The sequence below is a fragment of the Mercenaria mercenaria genome, unplaced genomic scaffold (assembly GCF_021730395.1).
Source record: "Mercenaria mercenaria strain notata unplaced genomic scaffold, MADL_Memer_1 contig_1936, whole genome shotgun sequence".
Taxonomy (NCBI): domain Eukaryota; kingdom Metazoa; phylum Mollusca; class Bivalvia; order Venerida; family Veneridae; genus Mercenaria; species Mercenaria mercenaria.
Genome location: NW_026459956.1, coordinates 1 through 19476, shown reverse-complemented (window position 1 = coordinate 19476; position 19476 = coordinate 1). Strand labels below are relative to the sequence as shown.

Genomic DNA, 19476 nt, shown 5'->3' with positions numbered 1-19476 from the left:
GACGGAGGGTGTGGAAATTTGTCTTGTGGAAATTTGTCTTGCAGCTTGCTTATCAATAAAATAACAATTATGTTAGCTATATTGTTTGAAATTATAGATTAGACACCTATTTGAAGGGGAATCAGTATATAACATACTTTACACATGTTACGTTACCATTTCAATAACCTTGTTTTATAACATCAAAAACTTTTTGTATTCAGAAAATATATATGTGACAGTTTTGACCTGGTCTTAATGTCATGTCTCTAAGTGTTTTCTTGAATAGTATTTTGTTACTCTGAAGGCAAACATTTTTTCTACATTGGGTATTTTAGCTAATTTGCAAAAATGAAAATATGCTAGAACAGGTATCTCTGGAAACAAGATAGAACTAAAACTGAACAACATAATGAAATAAACTGTGACTATTAAACTGGTGATTGTTTGAGCTGCATTATATGAAATTATAGTGTAAATAATTATTCGAAGGAAGAATCGCTGTGCAACAGACTTTACTACGTTACGTTACCATTCCAGTAATGTTGTTTTATTGTATTGTTATTTTCTTAGAAAAAAATGTATAGGAATATTTGGTTATCAAGTTATAATATACTCTTATAACATACTAGTAATATAGTTCCATACTTCTCAAGCAATGAGAGTTTTTCCATAAAGTTGCTTTTTGTACTTTTAGCATGTATAAATGTTGAGTTCTGCTCAACCCGGGGCTAGAGGGCGTTGACGGTAGCATGTATTTCCACTACCGTCCATGAACAGGCTCAATAATACCGAGCCTGCAACATTTTCATTTTTTGTTGTGTTAAGCGACCTGTGGAGTTTCCACTTTTTCTATTTTAGTTTTGTGTAATTGTGAAGTACATCTATGTAGTCATTTATTTGGGATATGAAGCATTTTGTCTTTGAATTTCTGAAACACATGCATTGTATTTAGATGTCTGTGTGCTTATTGATAAAATATTCACTGTTGAAAAGCAGCACTGAACAAAAACTAAAAAACATGATGAAAAAATCAGGTAGTTCAAGTAATCTATAGATTTAAAATGATGAAATTGCAAAAGTCAGCCAAGAACTGCCATTATCAACACTACAGGACATGCATTTCTTAACAAAAAGCCACAGACAAGTCCTTATCAAACTTGTTAACACTAACAAACCAGCTAATTGTCTGAAATATGAACTTCCTTGACATTTTATACAGAAACCTCATTAAAAAAGGCGTAAAAAGTTTGTTTCGGAAAATGGCAATTACAAGGTTAGTTTCAATCTATATTATTTACTATATATTTTACAGATCTAAAATAAAATGTCATTTGTGCAAGGCTTGGTCATTATTCAATAGTATTATCCATGGACATTTCCATTATTTCATTGACTTCCATATACAATACATTGTACAAGATACATCTCAAATTTGGGATTCTAGGCACGAGCGGGCAATGGTTTATTTTCATACACTATCTGTATAAAGTCTGTTCCATTCATGATAGGAGTATATATCTAACATTTAACTGCAGTTACAGACTAAAGAACTGTGTGCCTTGTTATAATAAACGTATTTTCATTGTTTAGTAGATATAAAGCATGTAATAATTAGTTGCAATTATATAATTTCAGATAGAATGTGCACGAAGTACTGAGTATATTGAAAGATGACGACTTTCAAAGTGAAGATGTATTTTTACCATCACCAGAAGATAATACCAACAGTGATGAAGGTAGTGCTAATGAAGATGAGCATGGTAGTGTTAACAATCTAAGTGGGAATCAGTTACGAGCTGTAGTAGCTGCTACTCTCAGAAGTATAAATATCAAAGAAACTGTCGGCAGCATTGGAAATGCGGATGACTCTCATGACACTATATCAGGATCAGATTTTGATAGTCATATGTTAGCGTCGAATACCGATACTAACGTTCAAGCGTCTGGTTCAGAAAGAAATGACTCGGGTCCCGATTCCAGTTCCACTGTTGACTACGATTTTACGTCTATCATGAAAAACGGAAAAGTGGACAATTGCGTAAAACTGCCGTTAATAAAAATATTCTTCCGTATTAATGAGTAGAAGGTATAACAGGTTTGCTTTGATTTAAGACTATAGTCATTATTTACGTTTAAAAAAATGTTTGGCAACTGACAATGGTACTTCTGTAGTATTATGGTACGTATTAGTGTCCGAAACTGGCAAAAATAACCTGTCACAACTTGGGTAGCTTACTCGGGTCTACAAACCCTGCCAGAGAGATGCTTTTGTATGCAGTTTTTGCATGTCAAAAATTTTAACGACAATTTTTTTTTTTGTTAAATTAACAAAACATCGTTTAACTTTTTGTTATATATTTTCGTTAAAATTATCAGTTGTTCGCCCATTGTTATTAAAAATTTTACGTTAAACAATGTAGTTTAACACAGAAATTAACGAAAATTTTAATTCACCTATGTAGTTGATTTAAAAATTTCGTTAAGTCTTAACAACAGAATCCAATATGGCTGCTGTCATTGGTGCTCTTTTGTGCAACACACGAAAACCTAGAGTTTACCGTGAAAGTAATACGTACCTGAATTTAACAAATCAAGAGTTCCGAGAAAGGTATCGTTTTTCTGAAAATGGCATTAACTTCATATGCAATGAAATAAAAGATGTTGTGAAAAATGACACTGGAAGATCACGTGCACTTTCTGTTAAAGAAAAGGTTTTTATTACTCTGAGATGTTTTGCCTCCGGTTCATTCATGCAAGCTGTTGGTGATACAGTAGGTCGTGATAAGACAACAGTATCAAGAACTGTTAAAGAGGTGACTAATGCCTTATGTTCTTTTTAGTTACAACTACATTCACTGGCCAGGCAATGTTACAGATAACAAAAAAGCCTTTTATCAGGTTGCCGGCTTCCCGAATGTTGTCGGATGGAACACATGTCCGAATTATTAAACCAGGAGGAGATAGACAAAGGGCGTATATGAATAGGAAATGTTTCCATCTCTAAATGTCATGGGTGTTGTTGATCACAAAGGTATGCATAACCTTGTTTCTTGTATTTTTCTGTTTTTGTTATTAATTCTCGCATTTCGATCATAACACATTCATTTATTGTACTGTAGTAAATGTTATTGTAACTAAACTTGAAATGACTCTCAGTTATGTGGCATGCAGTACGGTGGCACAAGCAAAGGAAATGTAAAATCTTACTTACAGAACTGTTGAGCTTCTGTTTTCAAACCTGTGGTCCCATTTCCAAGTTACAACTGAATATATATTGCTTTCAAGTAGCTTTTACTGGCGACAGCACATTTAGTTGATTGTTGTTTTAGTACAAAATACAAGACAACAAGTCAACAATACGTAAAGTGCCAGTATAAAATCCTCGTTTTAATTCTTGTGTTACACGTTTTCGCGACCTCAGCTATTCCATCGATAGCGTACATAATACTCAACAGAACACAATATTTCTACCTCATCTGCAATTAATCCATGTTTAAATATAGATCTAATACTGCAAGTTAACATGTCAAAGAAATTATGTTCTCCTTCCTCTTTTGACATTTTAATTTTGAAACGACAACACGATGTGCAGTTTCTACTCGATTAACTCCCTTCCGTATTGAGGCCCTGCTTGGGAGATACTTGAAGGGAGTATATCCTGTGTTCTCATATTTTCAGGAGCCTAAGGGGGTGTTTTATTTCCCAGGAAGAGATTAACTATTTCATAAACAATATTTGGGTGTTATTTTGTAGAATATTCACTTGTCTATGATGGAGCCATGAAATGTTACAGAAGTTATCGCATTTAATTATTCTGTTACAGATCTTCAACCAAAGAAATGAACCTAGAGTTTCTCGTATTCTCGTGGATTTAGATTCGACTCTTCATTAAAAATAACTTGTAGAATTTGAAACATTAAAATTACAATTGTGTAATAAAAATATATGTTTTGTAGTAAATACATCGAGAAATATGACAATTAATTGCATGGTGTATAATTTATGGCAAATTTGCTAACATAACCAGAAAAAAAAAAGATTTAAAAAAAAACCCCCAGTAAAATGCCAATACTTTTTATCGATTTGCAGTCAAATTCAGTGTGACAGTTTTTTATCATCCCTGTCTAATACATAACAAACATTATATAATTGGACAACTTTAATGAAAAAAAAACAACAAAAACGAGAATTATGAAAGTACCTCGAGAATACGACAGAGATATATTCAGTACCTTCTATACAAATTGAAATGATGGAACAGTCATAAATAAACATACTTAATGCATTTAATGCATGGATCCATATATTTGAATTTCGAAGCTACACACTATCTCTAGGCCCCAACTGTTGAAATACTGATTGAAAAACAGCCTGGACGAGTCCAGTTGGGGTCATGGGGTTTCGGACCCTACACTAGAATTTTTAAATTCCGACATGGTTGAACAAACACTACAAAAATCAAATTATAACGTACTGCGGCTGCGGGTAAGCTGAATCAAAGCAATACCTCTGGTATATAGTACTATGGTAAAATCAGTTTAAGAATAAATGAGCCGCGCCACGTGAAAACTACCATAGTGGCTTTGTGACCAGCATGGATCCAAACCAGCCTGTGCATCCACGCAGTCTGATCAGGATCTATTTAGTTCGCGTTCAAAGCCTATTGCAATTAGAGAAACCGTTAGCAAACAACATGGATGCACAGGCTGGATGCAAATCCACTACACATGGTGGTTTTCTAATGGCGCGGCTCAAATTCGCTTTTATATTATAATTTTAAAGCAATTTAGAAGTCGTAGAGTTAATGGCACGGACTGGAGCTTAAACTTAATCAAGGACATTAAATAATTATTGTTTCATCCTTGTTCGTGTGTATCCCGAGTATATCTATGCTCATTTTCAAATGATAGGAACATTTGTGAAATAACATTGGATATCTAATTTTCGAAGTGATGATCGAATTTAATTGCATTTTTGGGGGCCCTCCGCGGCCGAGTGGTTAAGGTCGCTGACTTCAAATCACTTGCCCCTCATCGATGTGGGTTCGAGCCTCACTCGGGGCTTTAAATTCTTCATGTGAGGAAGCCACCCAGATGGCTTGCGGAAGGTCGGTGGTTCTACCCAGGTTCCCGCTCGTGATGAAATAATGCACGGAGGGGCACCTGGGGTCTTCCTCCACCATCAAAGCTGGAAAGTCGTCATATGACCTATAATTGTGTCGGTGCGACGTTAAACCCAACAAAAAAAATAATTGCATTTTTGAGGTGTTTCAGGAAAAGGGCAAACTTTAGAAATGATGAGAAAATTCTCATCCATAATTATTTTGTATAAAATCCACTACTCCACTGAGTAGATCACCAGAAACTAATACAATCTAGCAACCAATTGCGTCTCAATCAAAATAGTGACCTCCGGTATAGTTGTCAGATTTGATAAGGGAGACAATTCTGTCAACCTGATCAAAATCATTTCCCCCCTTAGACCAATAAATGACCAACCACTACTGATGTAGTGATCATCAAATTCTATGTTAAAACAGATTTAACTATATGAAATTTGATAGTATTATGTTAAAAATGTTTTTGTACATCTTTTAAAAATGAAATAAAAACTGATTGAACTGCAGTCAAGATCTTCAAAAGGGGGTTATCATAAGTTTTTAAACTGTATTTTTTTTACATTATAACCAAACCCTTTTTAAGTTGACAGTCTTTTAAAAAATCAGATAAAAACTGATTGAACTGCAATCAAGATCTTCAAAGCGGGGTTATCATAAGTTTTTAAACTGTATTTTTTACATGATAACCAAACCTTTTTTAAGTTGACAGTCAATATATCATCACATTTATGGTGTTAAAGCAGAGGCTACTAATATTGCAACTGGCACTTAACACTGACTGAAGCTTTATTCTTCCTATAGAAAGTAAAGTATTGCATTAAATTGATTATCATTTTTCTACTACTATCCACCTGCACAGCAATCTTGACATCATCTGGAATTCAAAATGTGCATGATTGGCAGTGAGAATTTCTTTTTTTTTTCCAGGATGTTTTACATTTATGAATGCAAAGTGGCCCGGTTCTGCACATGACAGCTTTGTAATCCGGTCATCTTCTTTATGTCATCATCTACAGAACAACATCATGCGGCCTGAAGATGGACTACTTCTTGGAGATAGTGTGTGAGGAATAAATGTATAATAGGACTGGATTGAGAATGTAAATTATCATGAACTTAAGCATTTTGAGCATCTCTCATATTATTTTGTTCTCATTTAATTAAAACAAATAAGTTATGGTATGTTTAAATTATTACCACCCCATGTAATGTAATTACTGAGTGCATTTTCTTAATTCAAATCCTTTGAAATTAAAAAAAAAGAAAAAAAAAAAAAAAAAAGATTTATGATTATCATAGAAAAAGTCTAGTTTGAGAAATGTTCAGATGTTTGAGTTTATATTAATTTCAGGATTCCTTCTAATAAAAATACAGTCAAACTTCCACATAAAGACCATTCTTGTGAACCTGTTATGTAGTAGTTATGTGAAGCAGTTGTTTAAATTAAAGGTTAAGATGAAGTGTAGATGATAAGTTTCCATATAAAGGTAACAAATGGTTGCTCAATTCACATGCAGTCCTTGTCTTGGGTGTGACTGTACTAGGTTTGTATAATCTTACATACCAAAATGCTCACAGTGTAAGGAATATTTTGTTGGGCAAATTTATAGCTGAGAATGTTTCTTTTTTTTATTTCTGGTAATATTGGTGCAAAACAGTAGACAATATTCCATTCACATTTTTTATTTTTCATTAATAGATCTTTTATCACATCAATCCCTTTCACTGTGGTGAACAGTTGTGCCATCTTCATTCAAAACTATTATACAGAATTCCAGAAAGTCCAAACAGCTAAGTTACTGCACAGCCTTTAGCTTGTGGTCCTGAAATACAAAAAAAATGTGCATAATTAATTGCAGGTATGCATGCTCAAAGTATCTCACGACTCCGTACAGGATTCCTGATACCCCAGCAAAAGAAAGGTACAATAAAGCTCATTCCAAGACCAGAGTAGCCGTGGAAATGACCTTTGGAAGGTGGAAAAGGAGATTTGGTATCCTGCATGGAGAGGTATCATTATTTCAATATAATACTTGATTACGAACTAAATAACACAACAACAACACCAACAAATTTCTATTCAAAATTTCAAACACATTTAATGCAGTCATCAGTCATTGTATGGATATATTGAAATAAATGTAATATAAATGTTGTTTTAGGTTGTTGTTTAAATTTTGTCATAAACAGAAGAATTGAAAGTATTAAGAAGTACAGTCAAACCTTTGTCAGTGATAGCCACTTGACATATGCATCCACAATTATTGCTGTTTCTATTTTTGCAAATGTTATAGCTGATTATCATGCATTAAACAACATGTCTTAAAAGGCCAATTTTGCTCATGCAATACACTGGCTGCTTAATACAGGTTTGACAGTATTGGCTAAAATGATGTGAATTTCTGGAAAGAAATAAGTAAGAATAAGACTTGCTGTATGTCCTATTAATTTCTGTATGCATTAAAACAGGTCATATTAAACTAGAGAACTGTTTTCACCAAATAAGAAGTGACTACCAAGTGCTACATCTGATACATAAGTCATATAAGGATATCTCTTTTAGTGTTAAAGCCTATTGAAATTTAAAAAAAAGCAAAAAAAAAGCACCACTTTAATTGCAAATTTACAGGATTTAGTTTTACCCAATGAGGGAATGTGTATATTAAAATTTTCCAAGGATCTTTTTTTCTGTATTTGTATGGTTTTGGTAAGAAGAATTGTTACAGGCATTGTGTACTGGATACTGGAATTGAGGTCTTAGTATTTTATTGTCTAAAATATATATATAAAATTAATGAGGATCACAAATAGTTTAATGTTTCATTGAAAAGCATATTTATAAAACAGTGATTGTGTGCATGTTATTGCATTTCTGATACCTTTATTTATATAAGCATTAAATCTACACTATTAAATCTGATATAAAAATATTTTCATCAAGATAAGACTCACTCCAGAGAAAGCCAGCAGAGTGATTATTGCATGTGCTGTACTGCACAATATAGCAATTATACTTGGAGAGCCAGACTTCCCAGATGATGGTCAGCAGATAGACCCACCACAACCAGCAGTACAGTACGCAGGGCCAGAAGATGGACGCTTGATAAGGGACTACATAACAAGACACTATTTTTAATTTGGCTATCTATTAGTAGGCCTGGATTTTAAGAACAACTATTTGAAGAATTTTCTGGCTATTATACTCACCCTGGAGTTGGCATAACACGTTGATCAAAGTTTTGTATGTGCAAACACACATGGCTAGCAATTAAAGGCATTTGTAGCTTTTAAACATATATTTTTGCCAAATTTTGCCCCCTTTTGGACTTAGAATATCCTTATTAATGTTTTGTATGCAAATAACTGTCTCCAGAATTAATGCAAATACTGAATTTAAACTTTACATTTTTTTGTGTGTTTTCAGGGTTATAAATCAAAGTGATGGCATCATAACTCTGTCATGCATTTTAAACAATTTTATGCCCCTTTTAAGACTTAGAATATCCCGGTTAATGTTTTGTATGCAAATTACTGTCTCCAAATCTAATGCAGACATTGAATTTAAACTTTACATGTGTTTTCAGGGTTATTAATCAAAATGATGGCATCAGCCCCTTTCAATTGTTTATTCATACTTCATGAAGTACTCATGAAGCATTCATGACATCTTCATGAGGAGACTTCGTGAAGTCTTCATGACAAAAACATGAAGTGCAAATGAGACCAATGCATCAGCAGCTCATGGAAACTGATTCATGAATTATTCATGAAGTGGTAAATGCATTAAAATGCATGAAGTTAAGCATAGCCTGTGTTCATGAAGAATCTGTGAAGTCTGTATTTATTAATCTTCATGAAGAATTCATGAAAATATTCCTGAAAAAATACTTTATGAAGAATTCATACATTATTTTATTTTTATTTCAATGTCTCATTTGAACTTCATGTTTTTTCCATGAACACTTCAAGCATAGATATTCTTATAACTTCATGAAGACATTTGTGTTTAAATTCTTGAATACTTCATGAACAATACAAAACATCATAAAAGGACTTCTTTGCCATAGATGAGTATACAGGGAGTAATCCATCATGGATATTTATTCATTGACTATTTTTGTTAAAAAAAGTTTCATGAACTAGTCAAGGTAACCAGTGGTAGGAGTGAAACCTCAGAGATCTGCACGTAATGGGATTCTTTGAACAATATTGTATTGCTTGATACAAGAAAAATCATGTAGGTCAAAGTGTTGTTCAGTTAGTGGCTAGAGATTGTTTAAGTCCCTATTTTGACAATGACATTTTCTATCCTCATCAAATGAAATGTTGAGTCAAACAGTAAACTGGAGTGGGATTTGGAGCATAATAAGAAGTAAACAATTGCTGTATAAAGTATAAAACATTAAGTTAAACAATGTATAATTTACTTTAATATCAAGATTGAAATTTAGATACTAGCTTTGCTTCAGGATCCTGAAAACTTGTGACATTTTAGAAGGATTATGTATTTTTAAAATGAATGATTTAATAACAACATCATAATTACTTATTTGATATTCAGATTCAGTACATGTATTATAACTCGTGTTCCTTTCAAATCATTCCTAACTGTAGTATGATAAATAGTTCCTTCTCATTTGCTGTGCAAACTTCTAAAAAATTGCTGAATCCCATGTGCAAAAAAATTTAATGAACTTATTCATTTATTGTAAAAGGTAAACCTAAGTTTTATGTTTAATGAATGGATAGTTCAGAAACTCACAATTAGGTTCAAGAACTGGCACTGAACTAGAAAAAAGTTTTGAAATTTAGTACTTTTAATGAATCATAGATATACTCATTACATTTCTTCTCAAAAAGAATGTTTTAAGAATTTATTATTTTTAAACTATTCATAAAATTTTCATCTTTTTTTTTTCAAAAACTTTTCTTGAATTCTATAGGTATATTGACATTTATGAAAAAATCTCGATTCATTCTTAAACTAGTTCATAAATATTTTAAGGATTTTATGAATCTCTCAATAATGTTTGATATCTTCATGAAGTAGGTCAAATGACACTTCATGCATAAAACTTCATGAAGTTAGATTAAGAAGTAATCCAGACCAGTTCATGAATAATTCATAATGGTGATGAAAAATTCATGATTTCATTAATTCCATTTCACCAGGGCTTGAAGTCCCATAACTCTGTCATACATCTTAAGTAATTAATTAAGTTTATGCCCCTTTTAAGACTTAGAATATCCTGATCAGATATTGTGTGCAAGTTACTATTTCCGAAACTAACTGAAACTCCATATGAGCTATGCCATGGGAAAACCAACGTAGTACTAGTCAAGATCCTTGCTGTTCAATTTCAAACCATTTTGCTATAAGAGAAACCAATAGCAAACAGAATGGATTCTGATCAGACTGCACAGATGAGCAGTCTGGTCTGGATCCATGCTGGTTGCAAACACACACTGTTGGTTTTCTCAAACAGTGGAGCATTGGCTGTCTTATTGACAGCTTTTGTCTAATTTTCCCCAAGATTTATCACTTAGAAATTGTATAATGCCACAAGTTAATGGTCATAATTACAAGGTAAATCAAGGCTGTGTGAACGATATTAACTTAATAACATAATGCTGTAGCATATATATGCGTGGCAGTGAACAGTCAAGTGAAGTTAAGTTTGGTGTAAATCTACACAGTGGTGTTGGAGGAGTTGCAATTGGACACAGACGGCCTGAATTAATATTGTACCTTATTGGCCTATATTATGGACTTCGAAAATATCTTTTGAAATTTGTTTCAAATTAATAAATGCAAAGTCATGAAATCTAAATGTGAATGAATGATAAACAATGTGGTGTAAATATATTAATGAATAGTAAGACATGGATATGAATGTGAAACTGATTAAATGTGGTGGATGAAAAATATGAATTTTAAATTCTGAAGTAAATTATCATTTAATCATTACAGAATATTGTGTTACTGTTTAATCCAACTGTTATGCAACAAATGGAATTGAATAATTGCTAAGTCATGTTGTCTGACTATAGTCTGCTAGTGAATGGTTTTCCATGGTGATTGAAAAGTAAATCTTCTGGAATTAAATTTTATATTTTAACATACCTTAACATGTTTCTTTTAATCCCCCTAAGGTCCAGGTCACAGAGGCCAAAGGTCAGATACAAGAATGACTTTGTCCAAGCATTTCTGATTCATGCATGGAGCCAGATAATAATTTTGATGCAACTTGGCACAAATGTTCACCACAATGAGAGGGATTTTATTGTGCAAGAACAATGTAATTATATCTGTATCAAGGTCACACTTAGAGATCAAAGGTCAAATTCAAGAACAGTCTTGTCAGGAACATTTCTTCTTCATGCATGGATGGACTTTGATGTAACTTGGCACAAATGTTCTCCACTATGTGGCAACCTTGTTTTTATAATTATTCCCTAGGTTAATAATTTATAACATTAGATAGCTTATATTGTAACTTATTTTATTACTGGCTGTAGGGAAAAATTGACACCATTTTTCTGTGGTACAACATGCCTGTTACATCCAACTTTAAGTGTCCTTTGATTTATGTCTACCTGGTAAAGAGTTATGTGTGGACTTATATTATATAGATTGTTTAGAATCAACTTCCCTTTGTTGTTTCTATAAATAACAATAAGAGAAAATTAGGTAGGGAACTTTGTTTTGCACGGCAAAACTTCTTTCACTTGTTCTGCCTTTTGTGTTTAACTGTTCAATCCCACTACTTTTTATGTCTGTTTAAATATATGGATTTTTCATGATTTCTTATAAGTAATTTTTAAGTTCGCATTAAATTGGAACATAAAAATTGAATATGCTATCAAAGGGACAGTCTCCATAAGGCTGTTTTCCTGGTACAAACAGATTTTGATATATTTCTGCTAACAGTTAGCCTTATGAATGGGCCTTACATCCCATAAGTAGTTAGCCAATCGGAGCTTTAGTGTTGAGAGAATTATGTCTTAAGTGTGGGTGGGGTAATTCCATACTTGTCCTGCCTTACATAACAAATAGGTGAACTTCAATGTTTTTATATCAGCTGGACTAAACGTAAAGGGGTATAATGTGTACACTATAAACACATACTGACATCATGTAGGACATTTGATTCTGCAGCATACCTTTACAAAAATATGCCACTTCATACGCACTTTGTAGAATCTTATACATTTTGCATCTACCATCTTTGCGGAAAACCACAACATTTCTTGATACAAGAAGAGAGACAAATCCCATTTATTGAGAATACTTGTTAATGACTAGACATTGCAGAATTATGGGAATTTTTCTGTGCTTTGCCTGTGAAGTGACCTATTTGCCCTTGACTGCAGAAAAAGACATGAGAAAAATGCAGAAAATGCTAAACTTTCTTATTTCACAATTTCAATTATTTTTATGTGTAAAAGTAACCACTACTTAATGAATGTACTGTACTTGACTCTTAAAATCATATTTTAATTCTCAGTTACTATTAATTTGATATTGTCATACAGCCTTTACACTCTCTTAGCGTTGCTGTACTGGTGAAAGCAATAGGGAAAAGATACATACTTTGCAATTAAATATAAGAGCCTGGTGTATATTTACTCCTTGTGTTATGTTTTCTGTTTCAACTTTCTGATATTTCATCGTCTTTATGTTATTCTGCATAACCATCACGTGAGGAGTTTCGGTGCCCCATACCTCAGATGCAGCATCTGTCGAAGCTATCATGAGTTTGTCATGTGTATTGGGATGGCTTTAATTTTGCGGGTGGCATTTAAAACTTAAATAATAAGTAATAATAATGCCTGTTTTTATAAATATGTTAGTTCTCTGTTTTGGCGAAAGCTTTGTCATATTGGCAGATTTATATCTATGTCTGTCTTTTTGACACACAAGCCACTTCACAGAAGAAGGGGATGATGGTGGATCTAGTTCTGAAGTGCTGACATTATTATTTGATTGCCGGTCCCTTAAGATGGAGTTAGGCAAGGAGGAAGCTTGAATCCCGTAACATTTATCACAAAGGAAATTACTCTCACTAACTTTTGATTTTGACATTGAAGGTAAAACACAAATATCATGTTCATTCAATCTTCTTAGTCGGGACAAACGCCCATATCTGACTTTACAGCCTCTGAAGATTTTGCCTCTTGACTTTGCCACATCATATTGAAAACAAAATGTATACAAATATAAACTTGTTATTATATAATGCAGAACAATAATCCTCCTAGGTTTTATATTCAATTCTTTGAATTAAAGTATTAACAGTGCATAACTACAATAAATAATCTACCAGAACATATACGGTAATGATTTACATAGCATGTGTTATGCAAAATAAAAAAAAAACTTGCATAATTCATTAAATATTGGTGCAAAAGTTATGCACCTTTTGTCATATGATGTGGGTGACGATGTGGAACAACTACTTAAAGTTTGAATTAAATATGCATTTCATAATAACTCAGCTATAGTGAAAATGCATCAAAATTAACCTTAAATTCTAAGTAACAGGGGGCTTAATTCATGAAAATATTGTGCCAGATTTATGCACCTTGTGTCATATGATGTGGGTAATGATGTGGAACAATTATTTTAAGTTTAAATCAGATCCATGCAGATATAACAGAGATAGAGTGAAAGTGCATCAAAACTTTAACCTGAAATTCTAAGTAAAAAGGGGAAACAATTTATGAAAAATTTGTGCCAGAGTTATGCACCTTGTGTCATATGATGTGGGTGATGATGTTGAACAACTACTTTAAGTTTGAATCAAATCAATTCAGTAATAATAGAGTTAGAGTGAAAGTTCATCAAAACTTTAACATGACATTCTAAGTATAAATGGGGAATAATTCATGAAAAAAAAATTGTGCCAGAGTTATGCATCTTGCTTCATATGATGAGGGTGATGATGTTGAACAACTGTTTAAAGTTTGAATCGAATCGATTCAGTAATTACAGAGATAGAGTGGAAGTGCATCAAAACTTTAACGTGAAAATCTAAATGAAAGGGGGGGATAAATGATGAATAATTTGTACCAGAGTTATGGCCATTAGGTCAGATGATGCGGGTGATGCTGAGGAATAACTATTTTAAGTTTGAATCAAATCCATCAAGTAATTACAGAGATAAGTAGAAAAAAAGAGAGAGTTTAAAAATAACTTTAACCAAGGTGAGGACGCGGAAAGACGCCGACGCTGACACCAGGTCGAGTAGGATAGCTTTCCTTATACTTCGTATAGTGGAGCTAAAAATGATATTTAGTTAAATACGGTATGATTCGTTCAGCCAGAATTATTTTTACACATGAATGGATTGAAATTCTGAAATAAGAAAATTTGGTATTTTCTGCATTTTTCTCATGTCTTTTTTCTGCAGTCAAGGGCAAATAAGTCACTTCATAGGCAAATCACAGAACAATCCCCATAATTCTGCAATGTCTAGTCATTAGCAAGTATTCTCAATAAATGGGATTTGTCTCTCTTCTTGTGTCAAGAAATGTTGTGGTTTTCCGCAAAGATGGTAGATGCAAAATGTGTAAGATTCTACAAAGTGCATATGAAGTGGCATATTTTTGTAAAGGTATGCTGCAGAATCAAATGTCCTACATGATGTCAGTATGTGTTTATAGTGTACACGTTATGCCCCATTACTTTTAGTTCAGCTGATATAAAAACATTGAAATCCACATATTTGTTACGTAAGGCAGGACAAGTATGGAATTACCCCACCCACACTTAAGACATAATTCTCTCAACACTAAAGCTCCGATTGGCAAACTATTTCCGGGATGCAAGGCCCATTCATAAGGCTAACTGTTAGCAAAACTTATCAAAATCTGTTTGTACCAGGAAAACAGCCTTATGGAGACTGCCCCTTTAAGTTTAACACTGTCTAAATGTTTAAGAATCTATCTGAAGCAAATATCAAAACACTGCGATAATTATTCTATGGAAGCTCTGAGTGAATATTAAAAGATGAAAAACACTAGAATTGTTTTTGCTTGTGATATTCAATAAAACATTAATTATTCCACATATATCCATTTTGGTGGCTTCTCTGAAACTAAAATTATACACAGCTCATTTATCATATACATTTTCAGACCTTATGGCAGTTTCCCTGATTTAAATTTGTATTATAATTAGACCATACACTGTGTGCCCAACTACAGTTTTCCTAGTTTAATATATGGCACTTTAGTAAATAGTTCAAAAATAAAGTTCTGAGTAATCTTTGTATTGTTCAATTACATTTCCTTTCTTTATTTTACCTTTTAAGTTTCTTTCAGACAGGGAAAGATATCATGTACTATATTTCCCATACTTCCATCATGTATGGCTGCAGTAGCAGCCTTATAAAATTCCTCTTTTGTGTCCATTAACTGTCTGCGCCTTCTTTCAGTTAGTGTTTGTTCTTTAAAAAACTGCAACTGCGCCTCCCAGACCATTTCTTGGGTAATTCTTTGCCTGCAAATGCAACATACTGCACTTATTGAATTGCATACAAGTATATACTCAATATTATTAGCCTATTGTCCCCTTATTTAATGTCTCTTAATTGATGGATTCTATTATTGAATGAACTGCTGGTCATTACAACAACATATGTTAACTATAAATGGATCCTAAAACAATAGATCAATATTTTTGAATGGCAAGCCATGTAATAAGTGAAGAAAAATGAAAACTCTTTTACTTACTGCCAGAGGTGTCATGTCACTGAAGTCAGATTCTAAGAGAAGTTTAGAAAGCAAATTCCTATATCAGTAATCACTGTCTTAATTAGATTGAAACTACGCAAGACTTCATAGCCATCAGACATAATCAAAACAAATCATTTCCATATACCTATTATTTACAATTTATTGAATTGAGCTATTGTTACATTACAACATCATAAAATGTTTTAATGCTTTATTACTTTAAAGCACGCAATGCTTTTGACCATGAAAAATTAGGTGACACGTGTATTTTGTGACAGTCTGGCACTCTTGTTCGAAGTTCAGTCATTTGACAACAGACTTGGTATCAATTTTGTTCAGTCTAGTTACAAAACATCCATTTAAAAGTATTCCATTAATTCATTTTTATGTATCTTACCCTCTTACCTCTTCTTTCTTGGTTCTGGCATGGTAATATCTTCTTTCTTCTCTTTTACCTGAAAAACATATGTACACATCATCTTCAGGTACTATAGAAAATAATTACATATTATTTTTTTAATATTACATAGAAATAAGATATAGCGTATAATTGAGTTACTCTGCACTTAATTTAGAGACCGTACCATAGCTCTTTGCATACTTTGATTTTTCAAACTAAAGTGATTTTTACAAGTGCACCGGTTACGATAAAAATGTAAACAACGGACTCTGTCTATGAAACTTTGAAATGAATGAATGACAGTCGATCTCAGTCATAATACTGATTGACAGTGAATGCTAATGACTCCATGTGTTGCAGAAAGGTATTTAGTTTGTAACTGTAATTTCCCATCAATTGAAATCCTCTCAAAACTGGTAAAATAATTATTTATATTTGGACAAATCTCATCGTCTTTGCCGTTCGGCAGCTGCAAAAAGGGCAAATATAAAAGATTCAGTGTAAGTAATATTTCACTGGTACTGCCAGTTAGTAAGTTCATACTCTGAACAACACGTCAGAGAAATTTGGGCAGATTTGACCAATTATGACGTTGGCAGCATTAGATTATATTTTTTCTTTACACAAAAATTGCCGTTAGGTAACAAAGCGAATACGCCGATAATCCGAAGTTCACCGATTATTGTTCCAGTTCACGCAATGTAATCCAGCAATTAAACTGCATAGCTATTAGCTACTGCTGTTATAGGGAAGTGGTAGAGTGTCTGCCTTAGGGGTGAGAGGTCCTGGGTTCGAGTCCCAGTTAGAGCTTAACTCTATTTAGATTCTGCTAAAGCATAGTTTTGCTGTTAATAGACTGTTCCAGATGTTCTAAATTTTTAGCACACAGTATCATGGATCAGTATTTAGCAATCCAGATCAAAGTTGAATGTTAAATCAAATGCACCCAATTAGAAAATATTGACTATATTATGTCCCTTTGATGTCTATGCTCTCCATGTTCAAGAAGAGTTACATTTCCTTAATCACAAAATTTTCGTTATCATGAAAATATTAAATGCTCATAACTCCGCACTTCTGGTTAAAATATTGTCTATATTTCTGTTTTTGAGAAATATATGGACATTTCTCTTCATTTCAAAGCTTTTTAACTTCAAACCTATGATTTGAAAAACTTAGGTACTATCTCTACTTAATTTATTCATATATATATCTGACATGACAGGCATAAGGGAAATAGCTACGCAAGTGAAAATGTAGATCTCCCTTGTCCAGGGTGTAGTCAATTAGGATTTATAAATTAATTAATGTTGGTAAAACTTGTGGTCCGACCCATTTGCTTTAAAAATACATGTTCCTGATTCCATATTTATTCTGTTGTGTACTATTTATGTTACATGTTTTAAAAAGCAATAAAATATGATTAAATCAAATCAAAATTAGGATTTATACTACAAATGAGATAGACTAGCCACTAGACTGATAATAATATATTTCTGCATTTTTCCTTTTTTTTGACGAATTTAATTTCTTGGAGACAAAAGCCAGTCTATTTTAGATATATTTTCACAGAGGAATTGTACATTGAATATAGACTGGCTCAGTTCACTACATTTAATCATAAAAATGTAAAATGATATATCATAGTCTAGGAGCTAGTCTACAAATGAGATTGTATGTGACGGAAATGCTATTATTGCGATCTACACTGAAGTCATGGTGACTTTATGCTTTTACATATTCTGTAGAGATTATCTCAAATCCTTGTAAGAATCTTACAGTATTTGTTATCTCCACATCCACATCAACATCAACCGGGTGTATAATCTGCAAACCACATGCACTCGTAATACGTCCAGTACCTAAATAGAGAAAATAAGCGTGAGTTTATATAATTTTATGTGTATCACATATAATATATTTCAAAGTCCTGTAGCTATATAAAGAAAATTTATTGCAACCTCAAGTCAAATAGTATTTTGAACGTATTTGTTTATTGTACGATACGTGTACACTGTATTGCTCACTTGTGCGTAAGAATCATACAGATAAACATTCTGACCAAGTTCCATGATTCTAGGGTCATTTATGTAGCCTTTTGCAGTGTTAAAATGTTTTCCTCTATTTGAGATTTGACTATAGGCTAGTTTTTGACCCCGTATGACCCAGTTTCAAACTTGCCATTTGAATCATCAAGATAAACATTCCTACCAAATTCCATGAAGACAGGGTCATAAATAGGACCTGTAGGGTGTTTACAAGCAGTGAAGCCTCTATACGACTGCAAAAGTCAATTTAGCAATATCTGGCGCTTTATTGGGCTTTAACTCTGGAACACATGATGTGATCGAACCAGTTTTCGAAAGGAACCGATATATTATGCTAATACAAGTTATGTGTAAGTTTGATTATTTGCACAAATGTAGGCTATATCGTGTTCACAAGCTAAATAGCACATTTCGGCCCTTTAAAACAGGCGCGCTCACGATGCATCTGGTATTTGGGCGGTGCGAGATCTGGTGGGTGAGATGGGTTGGGTATAGGAGTCTCTATTAAATTATTACCATAAATGAGGAGCGGCTGTCCCACCACCAAAAAGACAATCCCACAATTAACTTATTGATTTTGACAATGATTCTGCTTATTGACAATACACGTGTCCCTGGTAACGCTTTGTAGCTTTCCACAATTTTGCATGAGCATAGAAGTTGATGATAAAATCTGGACATTTTCATAATGTTGAAACACCATCTTGCCATTACTGGCCGAATTATTGGGCCTCCTACCGCCCCAGTTTCGATGCCTCTGCAAAACGTGGTTTCTTTCGTGTTTACAAGAAATTGTGAACGGACGACCAAACGAAGGGTGATCACAAAAGCTCACCTTGTTACTAAAATGTTATGTCAATAAGTTTGTACCACAGCTCACTTCCAGACCACGCATTTTATGGATTTTGAGTGACTTAAATTTTCACATAAATTGTGAGGGTGAGTCTACACAAAAAAACTAACCAATCTCAGGTTGTCTGATTACAGCTTCCTCATCATCACGTGCATCTGCAGAATATAAATATAGGATTAAGATAAATGAGTCAGTACCATAAATAACTATCAAAGACAGAAATTATGTTCTTTACTTTGTTGTTGTTGTTTTTAAGAAATATATATTTCATTCGAGCTGTTCATGTTTTCCACAGTTCACGTGCCGAGAAGAAGCGATAGCACAATAGCATTCT

At 33.2% G+C, this 19476-nt stretch overlaps 1 long non-coding RNA gene across 2 annotated transcripts; it reads right to left on the bottom strand.

Annotated features, from left to right (window-relative positions):
* Positions 1-6807: 6807 nt before the first annotated feature.
* LOC128552007 (uncharacterized) lies at positions 6808-19327 on the bottom strand. Of its 2 annotated transcripts, XR_008368947.1 has the most exons (5): positions 19253-19327; positions 18021-18103; positions 16247-16296; positions 15410-15605; positions 6808-6924 (listed from the first exon to the last, which is right to left on the bottom strand). It is a non-coding gene; the product is annotated as an uncharacterized LOC128552007 (long non-coding RNA). The 2 variants fall into 2 exon arrangements; XR_008368948.1 differs by lacking the exon at positions 19253-19327 and having other exon boundaries at positions 18021-18134.
* Positions 19328-19476: the final 149 nt, after the last annotated feature.